The 27,057-nt window shown below is 39.1% G+C and overlaps 1 protein-coding gene and 1 long non-coding RNA gene across 4 annotated transcripts in view; one reads left to right on the forward strand and one right to left on the reverse strand.

Moving 5' to 3' along the window:
• LYRM4 (LYR motif containing 4) overlaps window positions 1–27,057 on the forward strand; it is an 86,469-nt gene that overhangs the window by 30,730 nt on the left and 28,682 nt on the right. The gene's annotated exons all lie outside the window — the stretch shown is intronic.
• LOC138106864 (uncharacterized) lies at window positions 11,418–23,872 on the reverse strand. Of its 2 annotated transcripts, XR_011149159.1 has the most exons (6): window positions 23,519–23,872; window positions 23,080–23,199; window positions 20,880–20,922; window positions 18,380–18,589; window positions 13,661–15,307; window positions 11,418–11,542 (listed from the first exon to the last, which is right to left on the reverse strand). It is a non-coding gene; the product is annotated as an uncharacterized lncRNA (long non-coding RNA). The 2 variants fall into 2 exon arrangements; XR_011149158.1 differs by having other exon boundaries at window positions 23,080–23,872.

A 27,057-nucleotide genomic window follows, 5' to 3' on the forward strand; every position in this document is an offset into this window, starting at 1 on the left:
GGAACTTCAATAATAAATCATGCCAGTGGTTAACTTCATACATTAGATTTTTAAGAGTCTCCTTAAGCAGTTTGACATGTTGTAAATTGCTTTTAAAATGATGTATGTATACTCATGGGGGAAGAGGAGAAAAAATTTGGTATGCCAAGTCATGCTGTCAAATAATACTGCAGAACTGGCACATTGACAGTAACATACCTTTACCACATGTAGGATATGCTTTATGGGCAAAAAAAGGGAGTAAGTCTTTTCAAACAGCTTGTTTTATTACTAATAATTTTGTGACTATGACAGTACTCATACATTTGTTGCATCATCCCCAGGGACTTGTCAGGGCCTGGACTTTTTCCATTCCCTCAGCTATACAGGAAAGACAGAGGACAGAGAGAATTACTGGTTCTACTGCTCCTCTGCAGAAGTAGCAGTGAGCTGTGGGAGGTCAAGGCATCCTGATTTTGATTGTGCATTTCACCAATGTCCTTAAAATATTGAGGTGGAAGTGAAGGAGGCAATCTCTATTTAAATATAAGCTTGTATTTAAAGACTTGGGTGCACAGGGAATGAAATTATTTGCCCAGATTCACAAAATATGCTTACGGTAGGAATTAAGGCATGATATTCCAAGTCTTACAACACTGTCTATCTCAGAAGGTATCCCTTCATTGTCTACTTCACTCTCTTCTCTGCTTTAAACCCAAGCAGCAGTATTCTGAAGAAGGAAATCTGCGTAGACAGAAAGCTGCTGACAATGCTGACAGTGTGGTCAGGATGCTGACCACATTGTGTCAGTCTTACCATGTTTTATGGGCTACATCAAAGACAGTACAAACTAAAAACCATGCCTAGTGAGCAGTGAAGAAGCACTTGGAAGTTGATGCTGTTTTCTAGGTAAGTGAAAACCAGTGTGAACACCAGGAACATCAAGGCTGGCTTTTATTTGAAAAGACTAAGTATCAAATATTTCCAGTTTAGTCTAGCAGCCATTTTGTTGACTTCTTGCAAATGTCATAAGTCATAAATTAAACCTCTCCCTCCTTTTTTTGAATGAGGAAGATTGATAAGAAATAGCTATTAAACAAAATTACAGTAGTTACCAAATCCAATTGCATTTAAAGCAAGTGTGTGTAATCAATCTCTTTTGAAGGATAAAGCAATTCACAGGACAAATCCATTGGCATTTTGTTTAGCATGGCAGATTAAGTACCTTCGTGTTGCATGTAGAGGGCTTTGCAGTAGATTGCTTGTGTGAATAAGTGATATTTCATTTCAAAAGCAGACATCCTGGAGTGCAGCTGGTATGACTCCTTAGCCCAGCCACTGCTGCACAGGTTCTGAGCTGGAGGTCATTCGCATCCATGTCTAGAAGGGTAAACTTGGGTCAGTGTATGAATGTGTGAAGGAGCACAAGTCTTTAAGAAGTGGCGACCTTTCAGCGGCGTTCAAATTTTATTTGTGCTTTTGGTTTCAAACCTACTTAGGTACTTGAGATATGTATGAAAGTAAATTTAGTGTGCCTATGTGGTAGGTTGACCCTGGCTGGGCACCAGGTGCCCACCAAAGCTGCTCTATCTCCTCAGCTAGACAGGGGAGATACAGGGAAAATACAGTGAAAGGTTCATGAGTTAAAATAAGTCAGGGAGAGATCACTCACCAATTACCCTCATGGGCAAACCAGACTCGTCTTGGAGAAACTAGTATAATTTATTACCAACCAAATCAGAGAAGGGTAATGAAAAATAAAACCAAATCTTAAAAACAGCTTCCTTCCACTCCTCCCTTCTTCCCAGGCTTAAAATCACTCTTTTTTTTTTTTCTATCTCCTCGGTGCAAAGGATAGGAAAGGCAGGCTAAGGTCAGATCATCACACATTGTCTCTGCTGCTCCCTCCTCCTCAAAGGAAACTCCTCACACCCTTCCCCTGCTTCACTGTGAGGTCCCTCCTGCAGGAGACAGTCTTTTCTGAACTTCTCCAGTGTGAGTCATTCCCATGGGGTGCAGTCCATCAGGACCAGACTGCTCCAGCTTGTGTTCCTCACAGGGACACAGATCCTGCCAGCAAACCTGCTTCTCTCCCCCGGTCCTGAGGTCCTGACAGGAGTCTGCTCCAGTGCTTCCCATGTGGTCCCAGCCTCCTTTGGGCATCCACCTGCTTTGGTGTGGGGTCCTCCACAAGCTGCAGGAGGATCTCTGCTCCGCCATGGACCTCCCTGGGCTGCAGGGGCACAGATGCCTCACTATGGTCTGCACCCTGGGCTGCAGGGGAGTCTCGGGTCTGGCACCTGGAGCACCTCCTGCCCCTCCTTCTGTACTGACCTGGGTGTCTGCAGTGCTGTTCCTCTCACATACTCTCATTCCTCTCTCCTGGATGCAATTGTGCAGGTTTTCTTTTTTTTCTCCCAGAGGCACTACCACTGCTGCTGACCTTGACCAGTGGCAAGTCTTTCTTGGAGCCAGCTGGCATTGGCTCTCCCGGACACTGCAAGAAGCTTCTGACACCTTCTTAAAGAAGCTACTCCTGTAGTCTCCCCTCTACTGAAACCTTGCCACAGGCTGTTAGCATGAAGAACATAAAATCTTGTATGAATTGAGTTCAAAAAAAATTATTTTTATTCACTATCCTCCACAAATATGTTTAATGCCATCATAGCCTGAAGTGTAGGTAAAACTAGTTCAGTTGTCAGGTTTCCTGGTACTTTGGAGGAAGACTGAAATAGCTGCTTCCAGGTCAGCAGGTGGGATGTGTTTTCAAATATAAGTGGGCCTGGTACAGGAAACTTGTGTTTCAACCTTCTTCCTTTTCTCAGACATCCTACATTGAGTGCATACTGGGGAAACTGAGAAAGCAAGGAGTGTAATGAATATCCATAATGTATATTCTCATAGGCTGAAAAGAGAGGATGACTCTTTTGTTCAGAGGGTAGCTGAGCATATTGAAAGCAAGTATCTGGACTTGTGTTCCTACATTTGTGCTGACTAATATGGGCATTTGAGACCTCAAGGTACTCTGGAAGTCACAAGAATGTAAGCTACAAAATTATGTAAGGATTCAAGAACATGAGCTTTTTCTCTCGATTACAGTTTCATATTTGAATAAGATCAATACAGTGTAAAAGTAGAACTTGTGGTCTTTTGCATCTTTTGGTAAAGTACAGGCCATCTGTGATTCTATTCTTTCCTAAATCTTCAACTAAAAGGAGAGTAACTTTATGCTGCAAATCTGTGGGGAGTACTTCCTTCAGGGAAGCTGAAGAGCACTGTGGAGCTTCACAGTGCACTTTATATTTTTCACAGGTGCTTAGCATATGCATCTCCTGTTGTAAAGCTAAAAGCTTTGGGTAAAGCAGTGATGGGGCTTAAGAAGTAACCATTGCCACATACAAACAAGGAGCCTTTCATAGAAGCACAGAATGGTTTGGGTTTGAAGGGACCTTAAAGATCATCTAGTTTCAATCCAAGCCCCCTCCCATGGGCAGGGATACCTTCCACTAGAGCAGTGAGGCTCAGCTGATCAGAATTCAGTGGTGGTACTTTAGTTTCAAATGTTTGTAACAGTTTACAGTTAAGAATTTATTTTTTAAAAATACTACACAACTTAGGCTTTTGTGTGCAAGTCAGTAGGCAGTTCATACCTGGCCCCCCTGACAGGAGGATAGTTGGTCTGGAAGTTGTGACCGATAATTCAGTCAGGATCAGGTCACATATTTTGTCTATCCATGTAAGATAGTTAAATCCAGCTGCACAGTGCCTTAGTTTCATCAGTTCTGCTTGGTTTTGCTTTTTTTGTTTTTAACTTTTTTTTTTTTTAAAGTTCTTTATTTGACTTACTGGCTAAGGTTTTTTAAAATGTAAATAGCGGCCTTGTACCTCTAATACAGAGTGCTGTGAATCTGAGAGGAGAGCCTAACCTACTCTTATGAAAGAAAACAAAATTGAGAAAGGGTGGAACATAGGAACAGAGAGATCCAAGGTTTCCCACAGTATAATAATGGATATGACCTTTAATATTGAGGCCTTTGGATCAAATTTCAGTTGACATTAAAATTTTCTAATAAATTCCCTGCTGAATCTCAGAGTTTCTTTCCTCAGTAAGGTCATGGTAAAGCAAGTGCTGTCTGTGCTATTGTAATTGCTCTCAGCAGGCTGATAATGTTATAGCAGAGAAGTACCAGCTACTGTGCTTTTATTTCTTTCTTCAAGCACTCTCCTTCTTACATGCTTGATCCTCCTGCTCTCAGGTCTACCCTAAGTAGGAAGTGAAGCTGTTTTAAATGCCATTTCCTTCTAATTTTGACACGTTTTTATAGTAACGCTTTCCTGAGTCTCTTCAACGAAGGGAATAAAAGTATAGCCTGTCTTCCTGCAGAATAATTGGATTTATTTCCTTTCCTTAATTTTCACCTGAATATACTTTAAATTCAGCCTCTTCAGTTCTTAAAAGCTGGTATTCCTAAACATGCAATGCTTAGTTCATTTCAGCTTAGTGGTTTTAGGGTTGTGGAATAGATGTACAGCTAAATGAGTTTCTCTTAGATGCATAAGGAGAAACACTGAATACCCAAGTACTGTGGTTTTTTTTTTTTAAATTATGAATCACATCTCACCACAGTGAGGCAGTTGTAGTTTGGGTCCTACACCACATCTTTTGCAACTTTCAGAAGAGTGTTGTTATGTTTCTTGTATGAGTGCAAATTTATGCTTAGCATGCCACTGGTAGATCTGTTTTTGCTGTATTGGAGGTAAATAATTCCCAGCAGAGTGCTGTGCTCGTGGTTCTCCCTGAAATTCCATGTGACAGTGAGAGACCCAGTCAGGGCAATGAGTTTCTGCATGAGTTTCCAGATGCAACATCCTCTTTTTCAAAGTCATACAGTCTGTCAAAAATGTCAGCTTTCTGTCTGTAGTGGTGCAGCTGTGTGTATCATAGCTGGTCCTTTTTTAACAAATGAAGAGATATCTTAGAATGCTGTAACTAGATCACATGATGAGGCCATGATGGGCCAGTCTTTTAGGTCTGGGGCTAGGTATGCTTTTTTTGACTGTGGACACAAAGTAATACTTAATGTTCCTCAGCATAACTGGTAGCTCAGGCCTTTGCTGTTTCAAAGGCCAACCATTCTTATTTGATTTCCAACACCTTAACTGGTTTCAGACTCCCCATCTCCACCCTCCTGGTCCATCATCTTCTTGCACTGTCTTTCCCTGAGGCCCAGAATTTCTTACCTAAAGTGTCATGCACAGACACGTGTGTGTGTCTCCAGCTAGATGCAGGCATTTACTGTTCAGTGCCCGTGGCATTTGCTGCTGCTAAAGAAACCAGTCTCAGTACAGAAGAAAATTACTGGTGTGGATATTCCACTGCTTATGAACATAGTCAGCCAACATATGTTCAGTGGGATATGTCCTTTTGCCCACATGCAATTGGTTGGAAATTAGGAGCAACAAAAGATGTTTTACAAAGGTAGTTCCAGCTCTGAAATGCATGCAGCTGTATTCTGCCCACCTTCAAACTCCATGGCAAGCAGAATTGATCAGGGCTACCCCAGAGCATGTGGACAGTTTTGATATTACATAGTGCTGCTTGCATACCTGTGCTAAGTCTGCTTCAGTAATTAAAAGCAACAGATGATGATCTTCAGCTGTAACATTTCACCTGCTTGGTTATTTCTCATCATTTCTTCTCTTTTTTTAACTGCTCTTGATGTCTACTCTCAGCAATGGATCATATGGTGCTGGCAGGATGTATACCACATTGCCAGCATGTTTGATGAACTTAAGTGAGAAAAGCCATTGCTTCTGCAGTGTGTGGAGTTTCTCCCAGCCACCATGCAGGCATGTGAAGGGAGATCACTCCTGATCAATAACTGCCCATTGCTTTTTACTTAGGACATACACATTTTAATTTATATATCCTGCTGCTGCCAGAGGAAACTAATTTCCAGCACCAGAGATGCAACACAGCTACTTTAAAGCAGAATGGTCCTGAGGTGGAATGATGTTACTGACCTGAAACACTTCAGAAAGCTTGATTCTGAAGCCTGCTGTGGTTTGAGCTTGCAGTTGCTGAGATAGGTTAACACTGCTCTGAATCATTGTGAGACATGATCAGACTGTTGCTTTATAAATTAAATAATGAAGCATTTATGTGTGAGAGTTTCTACTGTAATTGGTAGTTAGACTGTGCTTTGAAAAGATCAGAGTCTACATCACATGATGGTAGGATCTGGAATTTGTTTTGCAAACTTGACTTTTAGTCATAGAGACGTGAAGTCTTCCAAAGTCCAGGTTTAATTTATAATACTTCATGTATTAACTGTAGCAACAGAAGCGAATAATCAAATAGCCCTTTGGGTAGCATGATTTTTTCAACTAAACTAATAATCTGGCTTGAGTTATTTAGATAAAAGCTTCTATGGTTGAGAGAGACTTTCCCTTAGTTTTTCTGTAGATCTCAACTGTGTAGAAGTGGTAAGTTTCTTTGAAGGATTTTGATAAAGCAGCAAAAATAAAACAAAAATTGGCATCCTTGCCAATTCTTGGCAATTTACATCTATGAGTTGCCATTACCCTGGGACTTCTGAAGTGCTGTATGAATTGTGATAGCATTTGTGAATCAGTCTGCTTTCAGATGTCAAATACTTAACATTTTAAAATCCTGCCACTCTTGCAAAAAGTTCCAATTCAATATACCAATTTTACCCTGGCTATTACAATCATACCTCAAACTGCGCAATTAGGATATGGGATATCCCAGTGTGGGATATGAATTCGGTGGTGAAGAAAACTCACTGCAGTCAACATCTGGGGTTTTTTTTAATCAGTATTTTTTAAATTTTCTAGGCAGAATGTCCCTTATTGTGGTAAATAATAGAAAGTTTCATCTCCCTTGCACAGAATGTAGGAGTTGAGTAGATTTGACTGTGATCTTTTGTCCTGAATTTTAGCCTGTAATATTATTACATTATTTATAAAAATTCCTCTCTTTACTACTCTCAGTCTCTAAAGAGTGGTGTTCATAGCTTACTACTGTGAACCCATCAGGTCAGAACACTTTTGTAATAAAAGCCATTAAATACTTCCCAGTCCCATCTAAAATTTTTCAAAGAACTGAGAACTTGATCTCATGATTTAACCCAAAGAATCTTTCAGTGCCATTTCTTTAGAGTGAAAATAGGAGCATTTCAGATTTCTGTTTGGTTTTCTTTTTATAGTGTTGGATAAGCAGGGCAGTTGGTAGAAATCACATCAAGGGGGCCAATGGAAATTCTGTGTTACTGAGACCCATTTAAGCAATATCTGTTCTGGAGATATTCCTATATTAAAAGAATCAATTGAATATATTTCTGATTTGGAAATACCTGGGGTTTGAATAGATAAGGCAAGCTATCAAGTCCTGAATCATATGATCCACTGGACTTTTGCCTTTGGTTTCATGGCATGACTGTTAATCCTGGGATCAATCGGAAGGTGAAAAGCAAATACAGCTGTAAACATTCGCAGAATTTTTGTATACTCAATCCTCATAATGAAGAAGACTGCATACAGAGGTTTTATCTCCACTGGAGTTGTTCTTGCAATTCTTCTCATATCTTGAATGTCTATGAGTAGTCTGTCCTTATTTAGGTGCTGTACTGTGCTGTCCTTTCTTTTGGGTGCTCTATGTATGTGCTCATCCACCTCTAGATGATTTTAAACCTTTATCTTGAACCTTACTCTTCTTCAATCCATGCTTTAAAAGAAGAAGTTTAAAAAATAAAAAAGCCAGAAGAGCAATTTAGGGTCAAAAGAAGATTTCTGTAAGAGGCAGGACTGTAAGTCCTGAAATAGGAAACCACATCTGCCCTGATCCAACTGGCTGTTCTACCAGTCTATGTCTCTATTGGTTTTGGATCAAGTAAGATAACAAGTGCCAAAAACCCAAGAAGAGGAGAAGGAGCTGATGACATTTCTTGCATTAGTTTTCCTGCTCTCTATTATCACATTCAGGAGACTGTGACTCAAATGATGCTGAAATGCTGCTTCCAATATCCTATTGAGATAAAAATCACACCCTTAATAAAAATCTGTGCTGTACTGTGTTGATATACTGGGCCACTTTTAGAAACATGGTTTTTTGTCAAATTTTTAGATGGGTTTTAGATGAGATTCAGATTTTGGAGGTATTAGCCTGTTTTAAAAGCCATTATTGTTGTTTATCTGATTGTGAAAGCAACAGGAAATTTTGGGAGGCAGGAATGGAAATACCACTTCTTAAAGATTTGTTCGGATTGTGATACTGTATATTTAGAATTAAGCATTTCCTTGCTCTTGCAGTAAGTACAAAAACACACTAAACTTGTGATTTCAAGGAAGATTTAGTCTGTTCTTGTTAGCAGACTGTCCTCCTGTGCTGTAGATATCAACACATGTATTTTGGCTTGTTTCTACCATTTGTCACTAACTGAGCTAAAATACAAGAAGCTTCCACTTATGTATCAGGAGGTATGAGACAGGCAGCAAAGCAATTCCAGCTGCACGTGACAGTGAATGATACCAGAAGTACAAAGCAGTGATTCAGGGAGCTGCTCCCCCCACCTTGACAGTTTTCCTGCTTCCCTGCCCTGCAGAAGGCTGCACTCCTCACATGGTCCCGCACCTGCTCTCTCCAGCACTTCTCTGGAGGGAAGAGGGAGCAAGTTGTTACTCCACAGTTAGAGCCAGTGAGTGTCTCTGTATCCCAGGGCTTGGGCATGGGATGTTGGGGGCCTGTACCATGCACAGGTAGAAAGGATAAAGAGGATGTCAGTACCACATTTTATTTTGCACGAGGGCTGCCCTTTCTTGACTCCCTGTGTGATGAACTTCTTATTCCCACAGGGACCACACCAGAGGAATGAAGGAAATTCCCCCTCATGACAGCTCTACCTTGCAGCCTCCTTGAGACCTAGAACCAGGAGTCCAAACTATGCAATAGTCCTACAGTGTTTAGTGATTTCATGATTTTTTTTTTTTTTAAGGGATATTGTGGAAGATTCAGGTGTTCTTTTCTATCTAAAACATGTATTAGAGGCTTTTGCTATAATCGTTTTCAGTATTTTGTGGGTTTAGTATCTTTATGAATTATTAGTTCTAGTATTTGATTGCATTAACCATTAGCTAAACTCAGACTTTCTCTTCATCAGAAGTCTTTTGGAAAACAATGGCTAAGGCATGTCATGCCTTCATCTCCCCAGAATTTTCAAAAGCATCATAAGAGACAGTTACGTGTTTGCTGCGTAGTCCTTTCTCATGGAAACACATTTCTTTCAAAGCTGTCTTTGAGCACTCTACTAAAAGGCACAAACAGGTGGTGTTGTAACGTTCTTCTTAATAAATAATTTGAGGATTTTTTTTACCTGTGGTACAAATAGTTGTTGGCATAGTCTTTTCATTTGAAAGATTGAAACCCACACTTGAGGACAGTGTTTCTGTAATATAACTTCAGATCAACTACAGATATTTTTGCAGTAACCTATACTAAATGGTAGTCACCATTTAGTTAGAAAAAGAGGATGCATGGAGAGCAATGTCATGGCTAGATGAACATGATGCTGGAAAAAAGGTCTGTCCTGAGATTAAAGAAAACATTTAAGTAGCATTAATGAAACTTAGCAAGGGTGAAGTAGTGTAGTTCCTTTGCCCTATAACTGAGTGAGAAAGCACCATATATTTATGCTTGTTCTCTTTTGGATATCCAAGAAACTTGCAAAGGTTATGAGATAATCAAACACAAGAATTTTTGAAAAATGATCTCTTACTCTGGTTCTGCCAGATACTTCAGTCATGTAGAACATCATTTATGTGTATTATCTTTACCTTTTATCTTGGATTCTCTCTTTTTTAAAACAGGTAATTCTTCAGTTGTACGTATAACAAAGTTGGTTTATGGCTCACTTAATACGAAAATGCTTTTTGATGTGGGTTGCCATGAATATATTTTTCATTTTGGAAATGCCTTTTAGATTTTCAGCTTTACTTTAGAGAGTTTGCAATTGTTTGGACACAAAGTTCATTTGAGATATTGTGAATAAGAAGGAAATTAAAGCATTGTAAAGCATACTGTTAGAAGAATGAACAGTATCTTACAATTACCACTGCACAGATAGTGTCAGGCTAGAAATGTTATTCATTCTCCAATTGGTCCCACATATAAAGTTGGTTTTCAGTTCACCTCAGTCAAAAGGGGCCTGAATTTTGCTTCCATGCAATGTTTTGTACCTGAGGTTTCTGCACTCGTTATCAAAGGATGCTGTACACCTGGGCATTAGGTATCCGTCTAGCCTGATTATTCAGTACAAGTAAAGTATATTATACCTCTGCAGAAAATTGAATCCACCTTTTTTCCCACCAATTTAGCTTTCATTGCACTAAGAGGATTTTAAAGTGTTTGCTCTTATTTTATATATCAGTTTTTCAGTATATCTCTTTGTATTGTGTGTATGTAAGGGGCAAGCGGTATTTTGTAAACAAAATCTGACGTTTAAATTTTGTTGATTGCACATTGCAATTAATTATTCTGGAATTTGATGGAGTTTTTTGTTTTTTTCTGCTTTTGTTAGAGTTGGGTTGTTTGTGGGTTTGGAGGGGGAGGGGGCTGGTTGTCGTGGTTTTGGTTTTTGTGGGTTTCTTTCTGTCCTGCTCTTTATAAGTCATGTTTTCATTAATTTTACTTATCATACTATGTCAAGACACCTGCAGGACTGGAGCATTCTTTAAATCCAGGGGCTCTTTTTTCTTATTCTTTGAGCTTCATTGGACACTTAAACAGTATTATAAAGCTGCAGCAAAATTTCTGTAGTTTTAGAAAAAAAATTTTGGTTGTTGACAGTAATTTTCTGTGTCTGGCTATGAAGTTCCTCCAACTTTCTGCCCCTAACATGATGTAAATAGCTTCAGGAACTGGTGTATGTATTGGAGGTATCTGTATTTATGAACAGAGAAATCACATTTTGAAAAAACATTTAGGTAAATTTCTGGATCTTTTTTTGAAGGACTATAGAAATAGTATGTGGAGTGGCAGAAGTACCTGTGAAAGAGTGACAGGAAGTGGCGGAAACACTTTCTGTTTCATTGGAAGGCCTAAATGATTGGCTTAACAGAAAAATTAATATAGTCTGTTTTTCCTTTAGAGAAGCAAAAACCCTTTGTAATCTTTTTTTAGGCTACATGGCATTCTTCATTCTCAAAAGGCTGACTCTTTGCTGTCCTATGACATCCTGGTATCTAGCATAGTAGTGAGACTGAATTCTTGTAGACCCAATTACAGAAAGTCAGGTAAGTGGCATTTTTCTTTATTATATTGCACAGCTTTTAAGTTATACACTGTTGCCCTACAGACACACTGTAAAACTTATGTAGGAGAAAAGCGCAATATAATAATATTAAAAAGTCACTTACCCACCTTCCTGCTTGTGCAGCCAATTCCATGGCACATTCCATGCATGGTGTGGTGGGTATGAAGCCCCTGTACAGTGCACACTGGGGCACACAGCTGGTTGAGAACTGAGTCAGTCTTTTCTTCGTGTACCTGAGGCACAAAAGGACAAACACAAGGGCAGCTGTTACTCAGCTTTTGAGCACTGAGAGCACTGGTTTGCTTTGGTGCTCTTCGACCATTGGTGTTCAAACTCAGGATTTCTTAAGGCTGAAGGCCAGGAAGGCTGGGTGACATAGGCTGGAAATCACTGCAAAGCTATCCTGATCTGCTAGTGCCAATACCCTTTTCCACTACCTTATCAACAAGCATCATCAGTGACTCATTTAGCTTACAGAACTAAAAGTTGCTCTTTACAGTAGTGTCTTGAGGACTTTGTTTTTGGTTTTGTTCTGTAACTGTGCTCCAGTAACAAAGAAACTTTACAGCAAGGGCTACGACAAACTGAGGATAACACTATTGTATAGCTACAGAAGGAGCTAGGGAGCTTGAGCAGAAATAATGTTACATAGTTTTATTGTTCTGTAAACAATTTCCAAATACCACTATTGTTTAAAAAGTAAATTCTGTATCTGTAAATGATGCAGAGCAGAAAAGCAGTGTTTGATTTGATCGTGCTATGTGCTTATCAAACCTCTAATTTTCACTGTTCTCAGTAATCATGTGACTGCTCTGTGGTATATGTGCTACAGATTATTTTTCATGCAGAAAGTGACATTTAAATAGTACTTAGGATATATTTCTATCCATATCAGCTTTCAGATTTTGAGCATATTTATTCAGGCCTTAGTTTTTAAGACCAATGTATTTAAAATCTTTTTTAAAACAAAAGGTGTTTTAATTTATTAGTGTCCACTGTATCCCCTACTGGATCTAGGAAGAATATTGCTTATACTTTGTGGGAGAAAATACTGCTTTGGGAATAGATAAACACTGGAATTTCAATCAACATCCCAACATCATGAATTTTACTGAAAACCTCTGCAGGGTAAGAACAGAAATTTGACTAAAACAACTCCTTAGCAGTTGTAGCATCACCACTTGCCATGACAAATGAAAAATAAAAGTTGTGGACATAAAACTGTGGTGGAACCATAAGGTTATACCAGAGATAAAAGTTGTAATTCTTAAGTTGTTTCTACAAAATTCTGTTGTGGCTTTTTTTTTTTTTTTTTTTTCCCAATGGCAGTGGATGTTAAGGTGTACTCTTGAACTTCAGTTTGTGGAAAGCTGTGCGTGTTTCATCCCAGTTGCAGAGAAGCTTTGACAAGGCAAGAAAAGTGTTTTAATATCACCTTCAATGCCACCCTTGCCTGTCATAATGAGAAAGATGCCTGTTTGGTGACTGCTTTTTCCCAGCTCAAGCCAGCTGCCTCCAGCTAGACCTTTCTTTGGAAACATCAATCACCAAATTGCATATATATCTCTTGGGAAATCCAGTGTGTGTGAGCAGTAAGCACAAACATCAGTGAAAATTCCCTATTTCAAAATTTTCACTGACTTTGAAAGATTTCCTAGGCATCCTGGTAATATTTAACAACCATAAATAAAGAGCACTCTTTATAAATTAAATAAACAGCAAAGGATTTTTATTAATTATTAGGCATGAAACTAAATCTTTTTTTCTCATATCTAGGATTGGTCCTTCAGATAAGGTTATAAGTATGTTGTCCTGACAATGTAGGTAATTTATGATACAGCCAGAGGTGTAATTGTTCTGTGAGTAAAGAGAAGCTTTTAGCTTCCAGGGATACAAAGTATTTTTCATGAATATTAAGTAAACTTTAATGATTGAAGAAAAGAGCAAAGTGGAGGACAGTCGTTTATATCCTGTCTGAACTGGCCTACAGCCACATTAATGTTTATAACAGATTTAGAACTTAGCTAAAATAACAGTAAGGATTTCCTCATCTTTTTCCATACGGTTTTCACCACTATTTAAACATACACGTAGCTAAAAGGGTGAAGGCTATCTGCTTATTTACTGTAATTTACAGGAGACATTAAAGAAAAAAGGAAAGTAACTGTGATCACTGCTGTTTGAGTAGTAGTGATAGATGGCAGTTGAATGGTTTGAGGCTATTAATTGCAATGAGATTATACCAGTTGAGATACCTCTGATGTCAGGTGCTTGAAATATTAGTTATTTCAAAGACAAATTGGATTATAAATTATTAGTAAATTGGTACTGAGGTGATTAAACATACTTACAAACTGTCAAACGTGGGTACTATTTCAAGTTGTAACTCCTTCATTTGTATACTGCAAAGGGAGTTAAGAGGTAAATTTAGGGGTTATATGGGAATATGTGGAGTAGCTAGTTCGTTTTGAGACTGAGCATTTCCTGTGCTTTCCACTCCCTTAATGAATTTTTGTTCAGCCTTCAAGTTTTCGTAGACCACCACTGTCCTTTTCATCTGACTGGAAGATGCTCTGGGGAGGAAGGAAGACGCTTCTCTAAGGCGGACTTACTAACTTGCTTAACCACATGGGGGAGATAAAAAACAGCAGATCCATGCAGCCTTCACACAGGTCACAAATACAGTTATGGCATCCTCGAATTTCCACTCCGGGGTCTGCCATTGCCAGGCAGTCCTGCTGTCACTAAAGCAATATTTTTTTTCCAGTACAATGAAGAAAATATATTGCACTTGCATGGGTCTTCTTGGTAATACCACACCATGTCATTCTTCTTATCATTAATCAAATGTTGCTTGTTGAAGCAGATACGGGATTGCTTAATGGTTTGGTATTGGATTTATTGAACTTTAACGAATGACAAATGGAAACAGTAGAAGCTGAGGAATAGTTCAGTAGTTTAAAAAAACTCCTATCAGCTTGTTTGTGTAGCTACTGAATTTCACCATGTGTTTACACTCTCACATGCACATACAAACACTCAAAGGAATCCAATCCCCTGCACAATATAATAAAACAAAGCTGAAAGGCTGAAGTGTGTGCATTCAAAGCAGTGAAGGGAAAAAAAGCAAGAGGACATCTTTTTCGATTTATCTTCTCCCATCAATTCTGTTTCATTCCAAACTTGAGGTTTTCTCATTGATATGTTGTATGTGGCATGTGGATTTTTGTAGAAGGATGTTAGCAGAGCAACGGGCATTTTGGATGAGTATGTTTTACTCTTCATTTTTTACATAAAAGGTTTGGTTTGGTCATTACAAAACTTGGCATTCTAGATGTTCTGTTATATGCGCTATTAAAAGTGCAATCATCCATGAGAAATATTCCCAAAAATGTTCAGTTGGTAACTAAAATAATAAATAGCTGTAGTTTATACAAAATAAAACCTCTGTGATGGGCATCACAGTTCCTCTTACATGCCCTGGGCTGGAGCTAGGATTCAGGAGCAGGAGGGCTCCTGTTTTCATTCTGCTTTGATTTTTATCCTGTGATATTTCCATTTTTATTTGGTTTTAGCAGTTTCTTGTAGTTGAGGAACAATTCTCTCCTCTTCACTCCTGCTGAGTATCTGGCATTTGGACTCTGCTCAATTGCTGCAGCAAGTTTTCTCCTTTTTTTTTCGTTTTGCTCCTCTGTCAGCGCTCAAAAAGCATTCCTCTTTTAGTGTTGTGACTTGTGGCCTACAGTGGCTTCTTCCCTTCCTCCTTGGGGCCCAGCATGAGTCTTTCCTCTGCTGCTTGTAAAAGGCAAGGTCGCCTGGCTGCTGCTGGGAATATCCCAAGCATGCACAGGACGTGTTGGCTCCTTGTCCAGAGATCATGGGCATCAAACTGCTTCACCTGAGCTGTCTGTGGGTGGTGCCCTATTTAGCAAACTTCTACAAACGTTGATTGCCTGGAAGCTCCAAGATCCCCCTTCCATGTAAGTTCCTTCCTCAGGCTGCAAATGCATGTAGGGCAAGTTATTAAAAGATAAAGATTGTTTAACAGTCTTTGATGTTTAAAGAGATGTGACAATTGTTAACACTCAGCTATAAAGTGTGTAGTATAAATGACATTTCAGTTAGGGAAGAACATGTTGGAGCATTATGATTGATTCAAGTGAGTATTAACACTACATATGATTTGAATGTCTTTTCTTGTGGGTGAGGGAAGAGCTTTCGGCCTTTTAATGTCTTGTCTTTTAAATTAAAGCAAAAATTAATTGCCAAAGCCATAACAAGAGCTGTAAGAGAGGCTTGCTGCTACCCTGCTCTATCTCACATGGCCACCATTTACCGTGGGTGTACCAGGCTGTCTCACTGCAGGTGAGGAGCTCTGAATCAGCACTTTGTGCTTGTTTGAGACTCAGTAATGTAAGGTGTGGCTGTAAATGCAGCCCAGCAGGGAAGGGCAAAGCTGGCTGAAAATTTTGGTCTTAACATAAAGCTCCTTTCCCTGTAGCACATCATTTGTCCCTTAGGAAGCAGCTGTAGGCTAAACTGAGAATGAAAAGTCATCTTCCAAAATAAATACATAAAGGGCAAAGTGAAGAGAAGTGTATGTCATTCTTACCGTGAAAGGAAAGTAATCACAGCAATGCTTTTGTTTTCTAAAAATGGGTTTGAAGGGTGCTTCCTCCATGTTTGGCAGTTCCCTGACTGATCATTTTTAGTCTCTTTTTGCACATCTGGGATTAAGAAAAATATTGTTCCTCATATATAACTTTGTTCCAGTAGACAAGGTTAGCTACCTCTTCAGAAAGCTTTAATGTAGAATAAGGAAGATGGCACAGGTTATATATAGTTCTTTATGTGAATACTGACAAATGATTGCTGACCTTGTGACGATGCATGTAAAACAGAAATTTCTTGTATTTATTGTCATCTGTGCAATGATTGTCACACAGGTAACATCCACACAGGCTGATATTCCTATTGATGCCTAGGCTGTTGCATCACTTTTTGGGTGGCAAATGCTTTGAACAATGGGGAGAACTGTGTGTTCCTTCACCAGTTCCTTGTTCCTTGCTGTTACCTGGCATCCATCCAAACCATTGCCAACATTGAGCTATAGCTGATGAACTTTTTAATGATGTGCAAGCCACCTATAGTTATTACACCACAGGTATTGATGTTGCATTACCTGCTGCTACCACCTTGTATATGCCCAGTGTCCCTTGGAGAAGTAGGATCAGTTTCTCCACAAAAATATTTTAATCTTTTGCTGTTGGTTATTGTTTGTGTGTGCATTTGGTTTTGTGGTACTGCAAGAACTTTTGTGTTTCACTTCACAGATTGCTAGGTCTACATCCACTGTGCTTAGATCTCAGTTTTGCTCTACAGGTACTAACAGTGGTGTTCTGCTACATAGTGTATGCCCAGAAGTGAACAGCAGTTTTCAGTGAAGCCTCCTAGTTTACCCCATTCTTTTTATTATTATGAATAAAATTAGAATGCATCACAGCCAAATTAATACATACATGCTGTTTTAAGCCAGCTTGAATTTCGGCAATAGAGTTGTACTAACCCTTGATATCTAAGAAAACAGCTGATAATGGAGCTATAATGGGAAGCAAAATATGCTTCAGATTCAACTGGGAAGAAGTTCAGAGGTCTGGTGTGGCATTATAAGTTGCCTACAGTGAAACCTGTGATCGTTTCTGATTCTAAATTGATGGGGAATTCTTCACAGTAATCATCATTGTGTTGGCATCGCAGAACTGCTGTGGCAGTGAATTGTGATTTTTAAGAACCACATTGTTACATCAAGGGGATGATTACAGCTGAGCAATCCAACCAAAACACCCTGAACAAATGAAGCTGCTTGTTTAACAGCATGCTGCCAATCAGTGCTGCATAACTACTTCATGTTTCAATCTGCAGAGGCATCTCTGAGGACCAAGGTAGTAGGCAGAGAAGTAGCATGAGAGAAAGACTCAATCTGATAGTTACTGGACAATGTGGATAATGTAAAACTCAACCTGATGCAGTTGTTCTGTTTTCTGCATGACAACAAATTAATTGGCCGTGTCTGGTTAGGTAAAGTGAGAAACCAGTAAAGTTTTGTTTAATAGGATTGTACCTGTACTAACTGGAACAGTATTCAATATCTGTACTTTTAAAAAGAATTCTCCAGCACAGCAATTTCTTTTCTTAAAAAGACATGCCAGTGTATAAAATTATTTTTGTTCTTTCTTTGACAGTGTATGTTTGCTGCTAAAACAAAGTTCACTCAAAGAACAATTGATTTATAAGAACTTGACTTACTCTTCTTTATGTTTAGTATGTGATTATTTTGTATTACAAAATACACTGGTGTTACACTGATGCTAGCAAAAATATTAGCATGAAAATTAGAATTAAAAGAAAAGAGGTACCACCTGTAGGTTTGGTGCTACACATTACTCATAAGGCTGAAGAAATTCAGTTACTACAAAATTATTTAATAAAGTATAAGTTTATAGTTGCCCTTGATGCCTTAGGTTTTAACTTTTATATTTTTCAAATCCTGTACTGCCTAGTGTGTAACTCTGAAGTTTCTTGTAGCCTGTTAATTTCTGCTCTCTCCTGCTAGGTAGACATAACAAAGCCTCTCCAGGCCTGCTCTCCAAGGACACCCAGACTGTCCTAGGCCCAAAAAATGTAAACCAAAAGCCTCTAAAGTGGGGGGCGAGCAGAGGGGAATTACATCATTAAACTGAAGCTTTAATTGGAGAATTAACCCTGATATGCAAATGAACCAGACCTATAAAAGTGTGAAGAACTCGTGACCTGGGGTCCATCTTGGCAATAGCCTCTGGCTCCCCGGGGGTACCTTTGAAGGCCCTTCAAATAAATACCTACCTTATTCCCTTACTCCTTTCTAGTCTCTGTTTTTAGGTAGCCTCTCAAGGCATCACCCTGATTAATATTCACTTTGTATGGTTTTTAGGTGACTTCTGGCTTTCTTTTACATTAAGCAATAAAAAAAGGCTGGGCAGGATATTTTCTTTTCCAAATACATAGATGAACAACAGAAATAATTAATATACCTGTTGCAGTGGATTATTTTCCTTTATTCCACTGAAAGTATATTGCTGAAGCTTGCCCTTTGTGCCTGGGTCTCCCTTGGTCCATCGTTGTTTAAACTTTTCATCAGTGCCCACAGGTCTGGGATCACTCACTGACTAAACTTTTGGGGGAAACTGTGATGTTTTCAAGCTTCTGTCATAGCTGAAGGTAGCCCAGTCAGCATCTTCATCCTGGGTTGTAAGATAATAAATTGAACATACAAAAGAAGGAAAATGGAGGAAATCTTAAAAATCTTTCTTAGACAAATATTTGGACATTATCACATTTCTGTCATTTTCTCCTGCAAATCAGTTTGATGGAGCTGAGGAGGGAAAGTAGCCAGTGTCTACAGTATGAATAGCACAAATCTGTATTTGTATCTTGTTTTGCAGGCAGAGCTTCCCTGAATGGAACAAGGGATCTGATACAAAGACAGAACATGGGCAGAAAATCCTGTGTAGAATGCAGTACAATTTTGGGGAAATAGTCTGGTATATTTAATTCTTGCTGTAATTAAATGGTCTTTCAGAGCAATGATTAATGTGGAATCCAGAGGTTCACTGTGGGAACTGTTTCTTTCACATTTATACAGGCAAGATTGATTGGAACTAAACTGTATTTATATGACAGAAGGTCTAAAAATACAAAATGTACTGTAAACCCTGTGTAATTCAGTGTACCAATGTCAAGTCATCTTTTGTGGCTTTGGCTTTGCATTCTTAACATTGCTTTAACATGTTAGCAATTCTGTATTTTATTCTATAGGGGGAAAAAAGAAAAGAGGCACTTTCTGGTCTTGTGAATTACTACTGCTAGAATCAGAAATCTCTCCTAAATCTGATTTCCGTAACAGATCAGAACAGCGGTCTCTCTGATCTCTTGGGGCTTCCAATAATGATTTTTTCCTAAGTTTACTGAGGTAGTATTTGAGGCAATACAGAATTCAGAAATGCATCCCATCAGCAGTTTGCCGAATTCGAGTTTCTCCCTGCAGAATATTAAGGAGGAATGAATGAGGTTTAGTAAAATACATTGAGGCATTCTGCAGCTATACATTGCTGCTGCAAAAATATTACAAGTATTTTGTAGACAATAAAAGGCTATCATTCTATTAAAATGAAATAAAATCTGTCCTAAAATTAATAAACAAAATCTAATTATGAATGCCAATATATGAAATTAAGGGAAGGAAGTAGCAGGATGCAGTTTTTCAGGGCATCCTTTTTAGTGATTTTGCCCTACAGAAAGTACAAAGGGAGAGGCAGCATCAGAAGATGCAAGGCAGTCTATCCTGGCTCTCCTTTATTCTCCAGCACCTCTCCAAGGCTCCTACATATTCTGCTGAGACAGACTGGAGTGTGCCTGCTTCATGGAGGAAGTTCGTTTTGGAAATGAGACGTTAAAAGGAAGTAGTTCACAGCTGCTGCTTTTGGAGCGGAGGAAGCCCTGTTAGCAGGAGGAATGATGAAAAGAAGACTTAAGGGCACATGGGTTAAGGATGAATTAAGGGATAGAACGAAGCAGGGCGGGAAAGGAAAAATAGTTGTTGCTGCACTCCCTCAATTTTTCAAAATTTTCAGTTCCCTGGTATTATTTATGTAGGTTTGACCAACATTATGTAGAAAGAAAAAACAGAGAGATACAAGTCTTTGCCAATTAGTGTCTGCCTAAGAAATAACCTACTTTTTAATTATGTTTCTATTTCTTCTAGGCTGCTGTCCTGAATATGTCAGCTTTTACCACTCCTTTGTAAATTATATGCCCTGATGTCAGACAAAAAAATGTAACCTGTTTTATAGTTGATGATTTGACATAGATACAAAATCACATCCGTGTTGCAGAGACAGTTTTCAACCTGCGGTAGTTGTACCCATTCTGCTCATCCTACCATTGTACAAGACATGTTAAATCAGAGCAGGTTCTTTAGAATCAGTTTTGTGTCTCTGCTTGAAAGATGTATGTTGATTTGATATACAAGTGAAACAGAAAGACTCCACCAGGATTTCTGTGTGCTTTTCCCCCTGTGTAATTAAGATCTGGTGTTGATTTCACAGTTCTGCATATTGGTGTTGGCCAATGGCAGTAGCTCTCTCAGAAACCAAGGGAAATTGAATTTTTTTTTTAATGAATTAAATTGTTTGGCTGAAGTGTCCAATTAGCACCAGTCCAACTAGAAGATATCCTGGTGCAGGAAAGCAGGAAGCAATGCATCCTACTTCCTAAGAAGAAACTTCATTTTATTTTTAATCAGTGCTATTTAAGGAAGACTTCCTTGGGAGCAGGCTTCACTGAGGGTTTGTTCATTATCAGCTCAAGGTGAAGCCAAGGGGAACCTTTCTTATTTCATACCAGAATTGATTTTTAAAAGAGAATAAATAACAAGTGCATGCACAGGGGGTTGGCGCATGTATTAAAAAGTGGAGTTGCCACTGGTAACACAGCTGATTTTCTTTGTTGGGAAAGTCGTTGTTCATTACTTACCTGAAGTGAAAGGTTAATGGCCTGTAGCAGTCTGAAGAAACCCCTACAAAAATGCACAGCAAGGATTTAATGTTGTTATACAATAGGGCTTTCCACGTACTTTTCCTTGGGTAAGACAGACACAGGAGACCGCTTGCTGTTCTAATAAATATACTTCATGAAAAGAAATACCTGGTGTACTGGAAAATGAAAAGGTCCCTGCTACTGTCAAACAGACATCTGTCACCAAGGGCACAAATTTTGCTTTCTTTACTGAGGTTTGCAAAATGTGCTGGTTATATGTTGTATAGAACTGCTGAACTTTTCTTTAAAAAGCTTCTTTGGTGTAGTAGAAGTAACTTACTTTGTAGTGTGCCTGTTGCTTTAATTGCTTTCTTGATATCTTAAGACTGCTACTTTGGCACACTTCTTTTTTTCTTGCAGTTTGAACACAATTAAAATTGAGATCTTGTTTAGTGTGTTTGATACTGAGGTATTACGAAGAATTTTGTTGGCTCTTGAGCACGAACTCAGGCACTTCAGGGAGATCAATTAGGCGCCTCACTGAGACGTGCTTGTGATGTCGGATTAAGCCAAGTCACTCAACGGCTCAGGGGAGAAAATGCAGTGTATGTGTTTCAAACCAAAGAAGAATTTAATGGCTATAGACTGCAACCATCGGTCTGTCATTGAAGAAAAACCTTAAGTTGGCACTGCCTCTGGAAATGACAGTGCTGCCTGGTCCCTCATGTGTGTGTAAGTAATTGGTGTGGTACTTGGGAAAGGGACTCAGACTGGCTAGGAAGCAATTTTTTCCAGACAGGTACCAGAGTGGTGGTAGGTAGCTTGGCCACTTTCCAAGTCACTTCACCAAAAAGCTGTATGGATTTTGGTGTCAGCAAGAGCAGAGAGGGGAAGAGAAAATTCAGGAAGAGGCATGACTGCTATTTTTGAATGACAGGCATAGCCAGTAACAGGATAAAATGAAAGTTGCTGATTTTTAAAGAGCTGTGGAATATCATCTCTCATCTTCTAAAAGATGCAATTGGAGCTTAGTCAAAGGTATCCAAAGAACAGTAGTGCTGGTACAAGCAGTTCCAACATGGAGTTGGTTTCCCAATGAAGGCATCTAGGCAGCCCCCAGACCACAGGGTCAGTCCCTTATGGTCATGGCAGAGGGGGAGCCCATGGTGGGCTGCATTGCTACAGAGAGAAACCTCAACCAAACTAGGTGGGTGGGGACATCCTCAGGGCCATGACTTCTCAGGATATAAAGATAACAGGCAAGTGGTCCCCAGTGCTTCTGAATAAGAATTCTGCCAGGGATAACTTGAAATAAGTGAAGCCATGTATTAAATCATTAGAACTGTTTTTGCAGCACTCAGATTTTCCTCCCATGCTGACCAGTCTCAGCTGGGCCATAGCTTGGGAGGAATTGATGTTGCATATTAAATATGTATCATCAGTTTCAATTTACTTAGTGCCAGGTGCTGCCAAAATGTCTTTTTTGTCAATTATGTTAGCATAGGCATTGGAATACTGTGTGAAATTACTTTTTAATCTGCCCCTACAAGCCAATAGCTGGGTGTTACATAGACCACAGTCTGTTTGAACCTAAAATTATTGATTTAGTGTAACTTTTCTGTATTGAGTAAAAGTTTCTACAAGGCACAGATCTTTATCTTGATTTCCTACAGTAATATTTGATGAACCTACAAATTTTGACCATATCACTTAATAGACATACATGCTTTCCTGACATAACTGAAAATTTTTGAACCCAGCTGTCTACCTCTGTTTTGACACATACTTTCCTCTCCAGTCTTCTTCCTTCTCCATCATCATCATTTCACTTACTATAAATTGTTCCTTGCTTCCTGTTTGGTAGTTTTTGCTTAATTAGTTACAGAACTCACTCTACAGATGTTTAAACTTTTCTGCTGTACAGAGAGATGGGGCTGGAAAGAGCTTTGAGAGCATAGACCAAGGAGAGCAGCTGAGCTAAGTCTGATAAAACAGAACCTTTTGTGAAAGTTGCTGCTGCCTCTGCTGAGGTGCAGCAGCCAGCTACAGGGACATCCCCATCCTGCTGCAGTGCAAATAAAAACTACTGTAAGCTTACTTTATTTTGCATCATGGTAGACTGGGAGCACAGCTGCAGTCAGTTGCTCTACGTCAGCTGAAAGGTTAGAACTTTTACGCCACTCTGACGTGTACTTACAGTGGTCAGGCCACGTGTCGTGCTGGAAATGCTTCTTGGAATTGGCTGCGTGAAAAAACAGCTTGCAAATTAGCTTTGGGAAAATCCTCAGTGACAAAGGTTGTGTGGGGAAACTGGTTGCTGTAAGGCAGGGAAAAAAAAATACACTTCTTATGCAGGGAATAGTGAGGAAAACTGCAGGCTTGCTCAGCAGCACTGCAGATCACAAATATCCCTACCAAAGCAATGAAATACCAGTTCTGTGTGATTGGTTGCATTGTACTAAAGTGCCCTTCAGCTGTGTGTAATGTATGTATTAGTTTTGGTTTTAGCTGCCATTCTTAAAAGGAATGGCATAAAAGGGAAGAACAAATCACTTTATTTTTCATATGTAAGTCTTTTCCTTCTGCGTAATCCTTCTCTACTTCAGTGAATGATTTGTCAATCTCATTGCTCCTACCTGGGAGTTAGCCTTCTTTTGACTTGTCAGTTTGCAGCAGCCTTTCTCTAATGATGTATGCAAATACATCTGGGTGCTTCAGATAATCCTCCTTATCTGCATAAAGATGTTTGCTTTCTAAGTTTTCCCTTATTTATTTTACGTGCTATTCATTTTTGCTCAACTGGGGAGGAATGCAGGGAAGGGAGGGAAAACAGTAGTATATCACTAAGTTAAACAAGAGTTGACAGCAGGTTACATATTAATAGAGAATAATAAATTTCAAGCACAAGATTCCAAAGAGAAACTTCTATAAGGTTTTGCAAAGCTTTTTGAAATCATTGCTGGTTGAACTGTTGCTTCTCATTCTGAACTTGCAGGTTGTATATTCTGCCCTTGGTTTTTATTCTAGTATTTAAAAGTAGTCTCTACTGTGAATAGATTGAATATAGTAAATATTATAAATGTAAAATTCCTATTTGTTCTGGAGGGTTTTGTGGCACTTTTATGTGTGTACTTCAGGCTGTTGTTTGGTGAAGATGTTTTCAGTGTCAGAATAAGCAGCTCCTCCCTTTTTTTGTGATACTGTCTCAATTTGTAAAGCCAAAACAGTGATCTTGATCAACAAAGTCTATCCACCTGAAAAATACCATGTTTTATCCTTGTTGAAGAGGTGTCTTTCACCTTCTTGCCTCATGGCAATGAAAGTATACATTGTAACAATCAAATAAAAAGTGTGGTTAGAGAAAGAACTGGTGGATTTGGTACAAGCAGCACCACCAAATAGGTGTGGGCTCAAGCATCATCATGCCCGAAAGATACAGTCCTTCTTGGGAGATGAAAAAGTTGGAATAATGTCCACATTAATCATTGAACAGACCTCTACAAATATATCAGGAAAGAAAAATACTTTGTGTCGAGGACCTGATGTCCACATTGTATATGCTCTGTGTTTTGTTTTTTACTGTGGACTACCTGTTGTCTAGTCTTGATGGCTTAATGCTCAGTTACTGGTGGAGCACATTTGTCATGGTTCTGGAAATCTCCCAGGCAGCTTAGAGCAGGATCCAGCCCATGTGTCCCAAGATGCTAGGCCACAATGTGAAACAAAGTATGGAGAGTGAAGAAATTCACTCTGCAAGTGCATTCCGTGTACAAAGTAAAACCTTGGTGTAGGTGCTTGACTTACTTGTCCATAGCCACAAAAGTGTGTGGTCAAACAATGACTTAGTGATGGCCTTTCTAGTCCTATTGTCATGTTACAACTTCCAGGCAAGCTTCCTTCTCGACTCCCTCTATTAAGGTTAAGAGAAACCATAAATTAGAATAGGAGGATGGCTTAATAATTAGCAGGCTCTAGCTGTATACACATCTGAGTTGTGCTTCTGCCTGTGTGAGAGTTCAGCAGTTCCTACCTGTGACACCGGTGAAATGTTTAATTGGTGTATTGATACCAAGATGTATGTGGTGGTGTAAAGGATAGAGACTTGCATTACAGTTTTGGCAAATCTGAGCTGAAAGAAAAAGCAGCACAGATGGGTGAAAATAGTAATAAAATATTCCATTTCGTGTCTGCGGAAATCATTAGACAGCAGTTAAAGGGTTGGTATTACTGCATCAGAGTCACTTGGGGCGTTAGTTTCTGTAATGTCCACTAAAACAATGATCCTTCTGGTTTTAAGTGGAGCCCGTGCCAAGTGCAGATGTGTTTCTCTCCAGCCATGAAATGGATTTGTCAACAGTAAAGATGTAGATTCTCTCAGTAGCTTCTGTTTCCCTTCTGCCAGCTCAGCACATTAAGCAAACAGCAGCATGGCTGTTGTTTGCTGTCCATCATTGCCAAAATTCAGCCTTATCAGTTTTATGCAGCTGTCGTAAATGTAGCATGTTGGTTTCATGCTGGCAGTAAACAAAGATGACAAGTTTATGTGGTAAATCAGAAGATCAAAATATGACCTATGACACATTGCAACACACAAGCAGCTTAAATGCAACACTTTGTAAAAAGTGAACCTTTGAAACTTTTTGCAGAACTTAGGAGGGCACTGGGCTACAACACTTCGATCGAGACTGGTTTTTAGAGCACAGTACAAGTGATTAGCCAGTGTTTTGCCAGGGGTGCTGAACACTTCTTACGTTACTGCAAGAAACAAGGCAAACGTCTCTCAACTTATTTTTGGCTGCAGAGTTAAAAACCATGGCTTTATCACAGTGTGTGATGAAGTTCCACAGCACCAATCGGCCCTGTAATCACATTTGCTCTGGAATGCCAGCAGAATCCTTTACAGGCATCACTAGACTATTACAGGGTCATTTATTGATCTTTATTCTCCATGAAGAACCACAGTTTTATTGATTCATCTACCATTTACAAGTCTCTATCTTGGTCTTAAAATCTTATTTTATTGGTACAATTTGGTAGTTTCTGTTTAGTTTATAGGTGTATTTTCTCTTTCTTCAGTGGCAGAGAGGTAAACAGATGTGAATAGGTAAGCTTATAAATCTGAATCTTTCCAAGAGAATTCAGTCTCTCCAACCAATTTTTTTTTCTGTACATGGATATTTTTGAGCTTGCTGAGGCAACCAGTTTGTCTTGAGCCTGAAGTAGTCCCTGTTTCTAAAAAATCTAGGATAGAACAGTTTTAAAATTCTTTAATGTCTCAAATTTAATTTAAAAATCATAAAACCATGTTAAAAATATTATCTCCTAAACAACATTTTATCCCACCTAAAGCAAATGGATTCAGCAAGAACAACATTTAGCTTCCACCATTTCTTCCACTATATCTGTAGAACAAGGATCTTCCTGAAAAGTACATCCTTTATAATAACAAATATACTGATCCATGAATTCAGAGTTTAGTGGGGCTAAACCACCACTGTTAACTTCTTATTTGTCCTATAAAATGTCTCCGCACATCCTTTTCCTGCTGAGCTGTACTGCTGTTATTTTTGCCCATGATGAGCACGGTGGAAGTTTGGCCATGCAGCTGCAGCTCCATTTATTTATTATATCTGGCAGGTTTCACTGCCAAAGGCTGTGATGAGGCCTTGGTAACTAGAAATAAACTGAGCTAATGCTGTGCCTTGTACCTCCCAGGACAGAAATGCCATGGTTTGCCCAGTTTGAATGAATGCATTGTGTGTTACTTGTTTTATGAAGAGAAAGAAAAACAAGAAAACAAGAGCTCCTGGAAGAGGTCCTGCATTTCAGTCAACGGCTTACTTGGATTGGGTGTGAATTTTCAGTCTGTTTCTAATGGATGCAGATGTGAGTAGGTGGTTTTCTGGAGCAGTCTCAGGAGCTTCAGAGTGGGGTTTACTGTATTAAAGGCAGACTGCACCTGAAACTCAATTTTTTAATTATTGCATGTTCAGTGTTAGAAATTCTAAATAAGCGATGTATTGATAGGTGACCATCTGAATTTCAAAATGATTGTACCTGAAAACTATGTAATCTCTTTCACTTACTGCATTTATCTCAGCAGGAGGCAAACTTCCAACATTTTTAGATGTTATTGGAAAGTATTGTCAACAGTTTGCCCTGGATGACTTACACA

This window comes from Aphelocoma coerulescens, chromosome 2 (genome assembly GCF_041296385.1).
Source record: "Aphelocoma coerulescens isolate FSJ_1873_10779 chromosome 2, UR_Acoe_1.0, whole genome shotgun sequence".
NCBI lineage: Eukaryota > Metazoa > Chordata > Aves > Passeriformes > Corvidae > Aphelocoma > Aphelocoma coerulescens.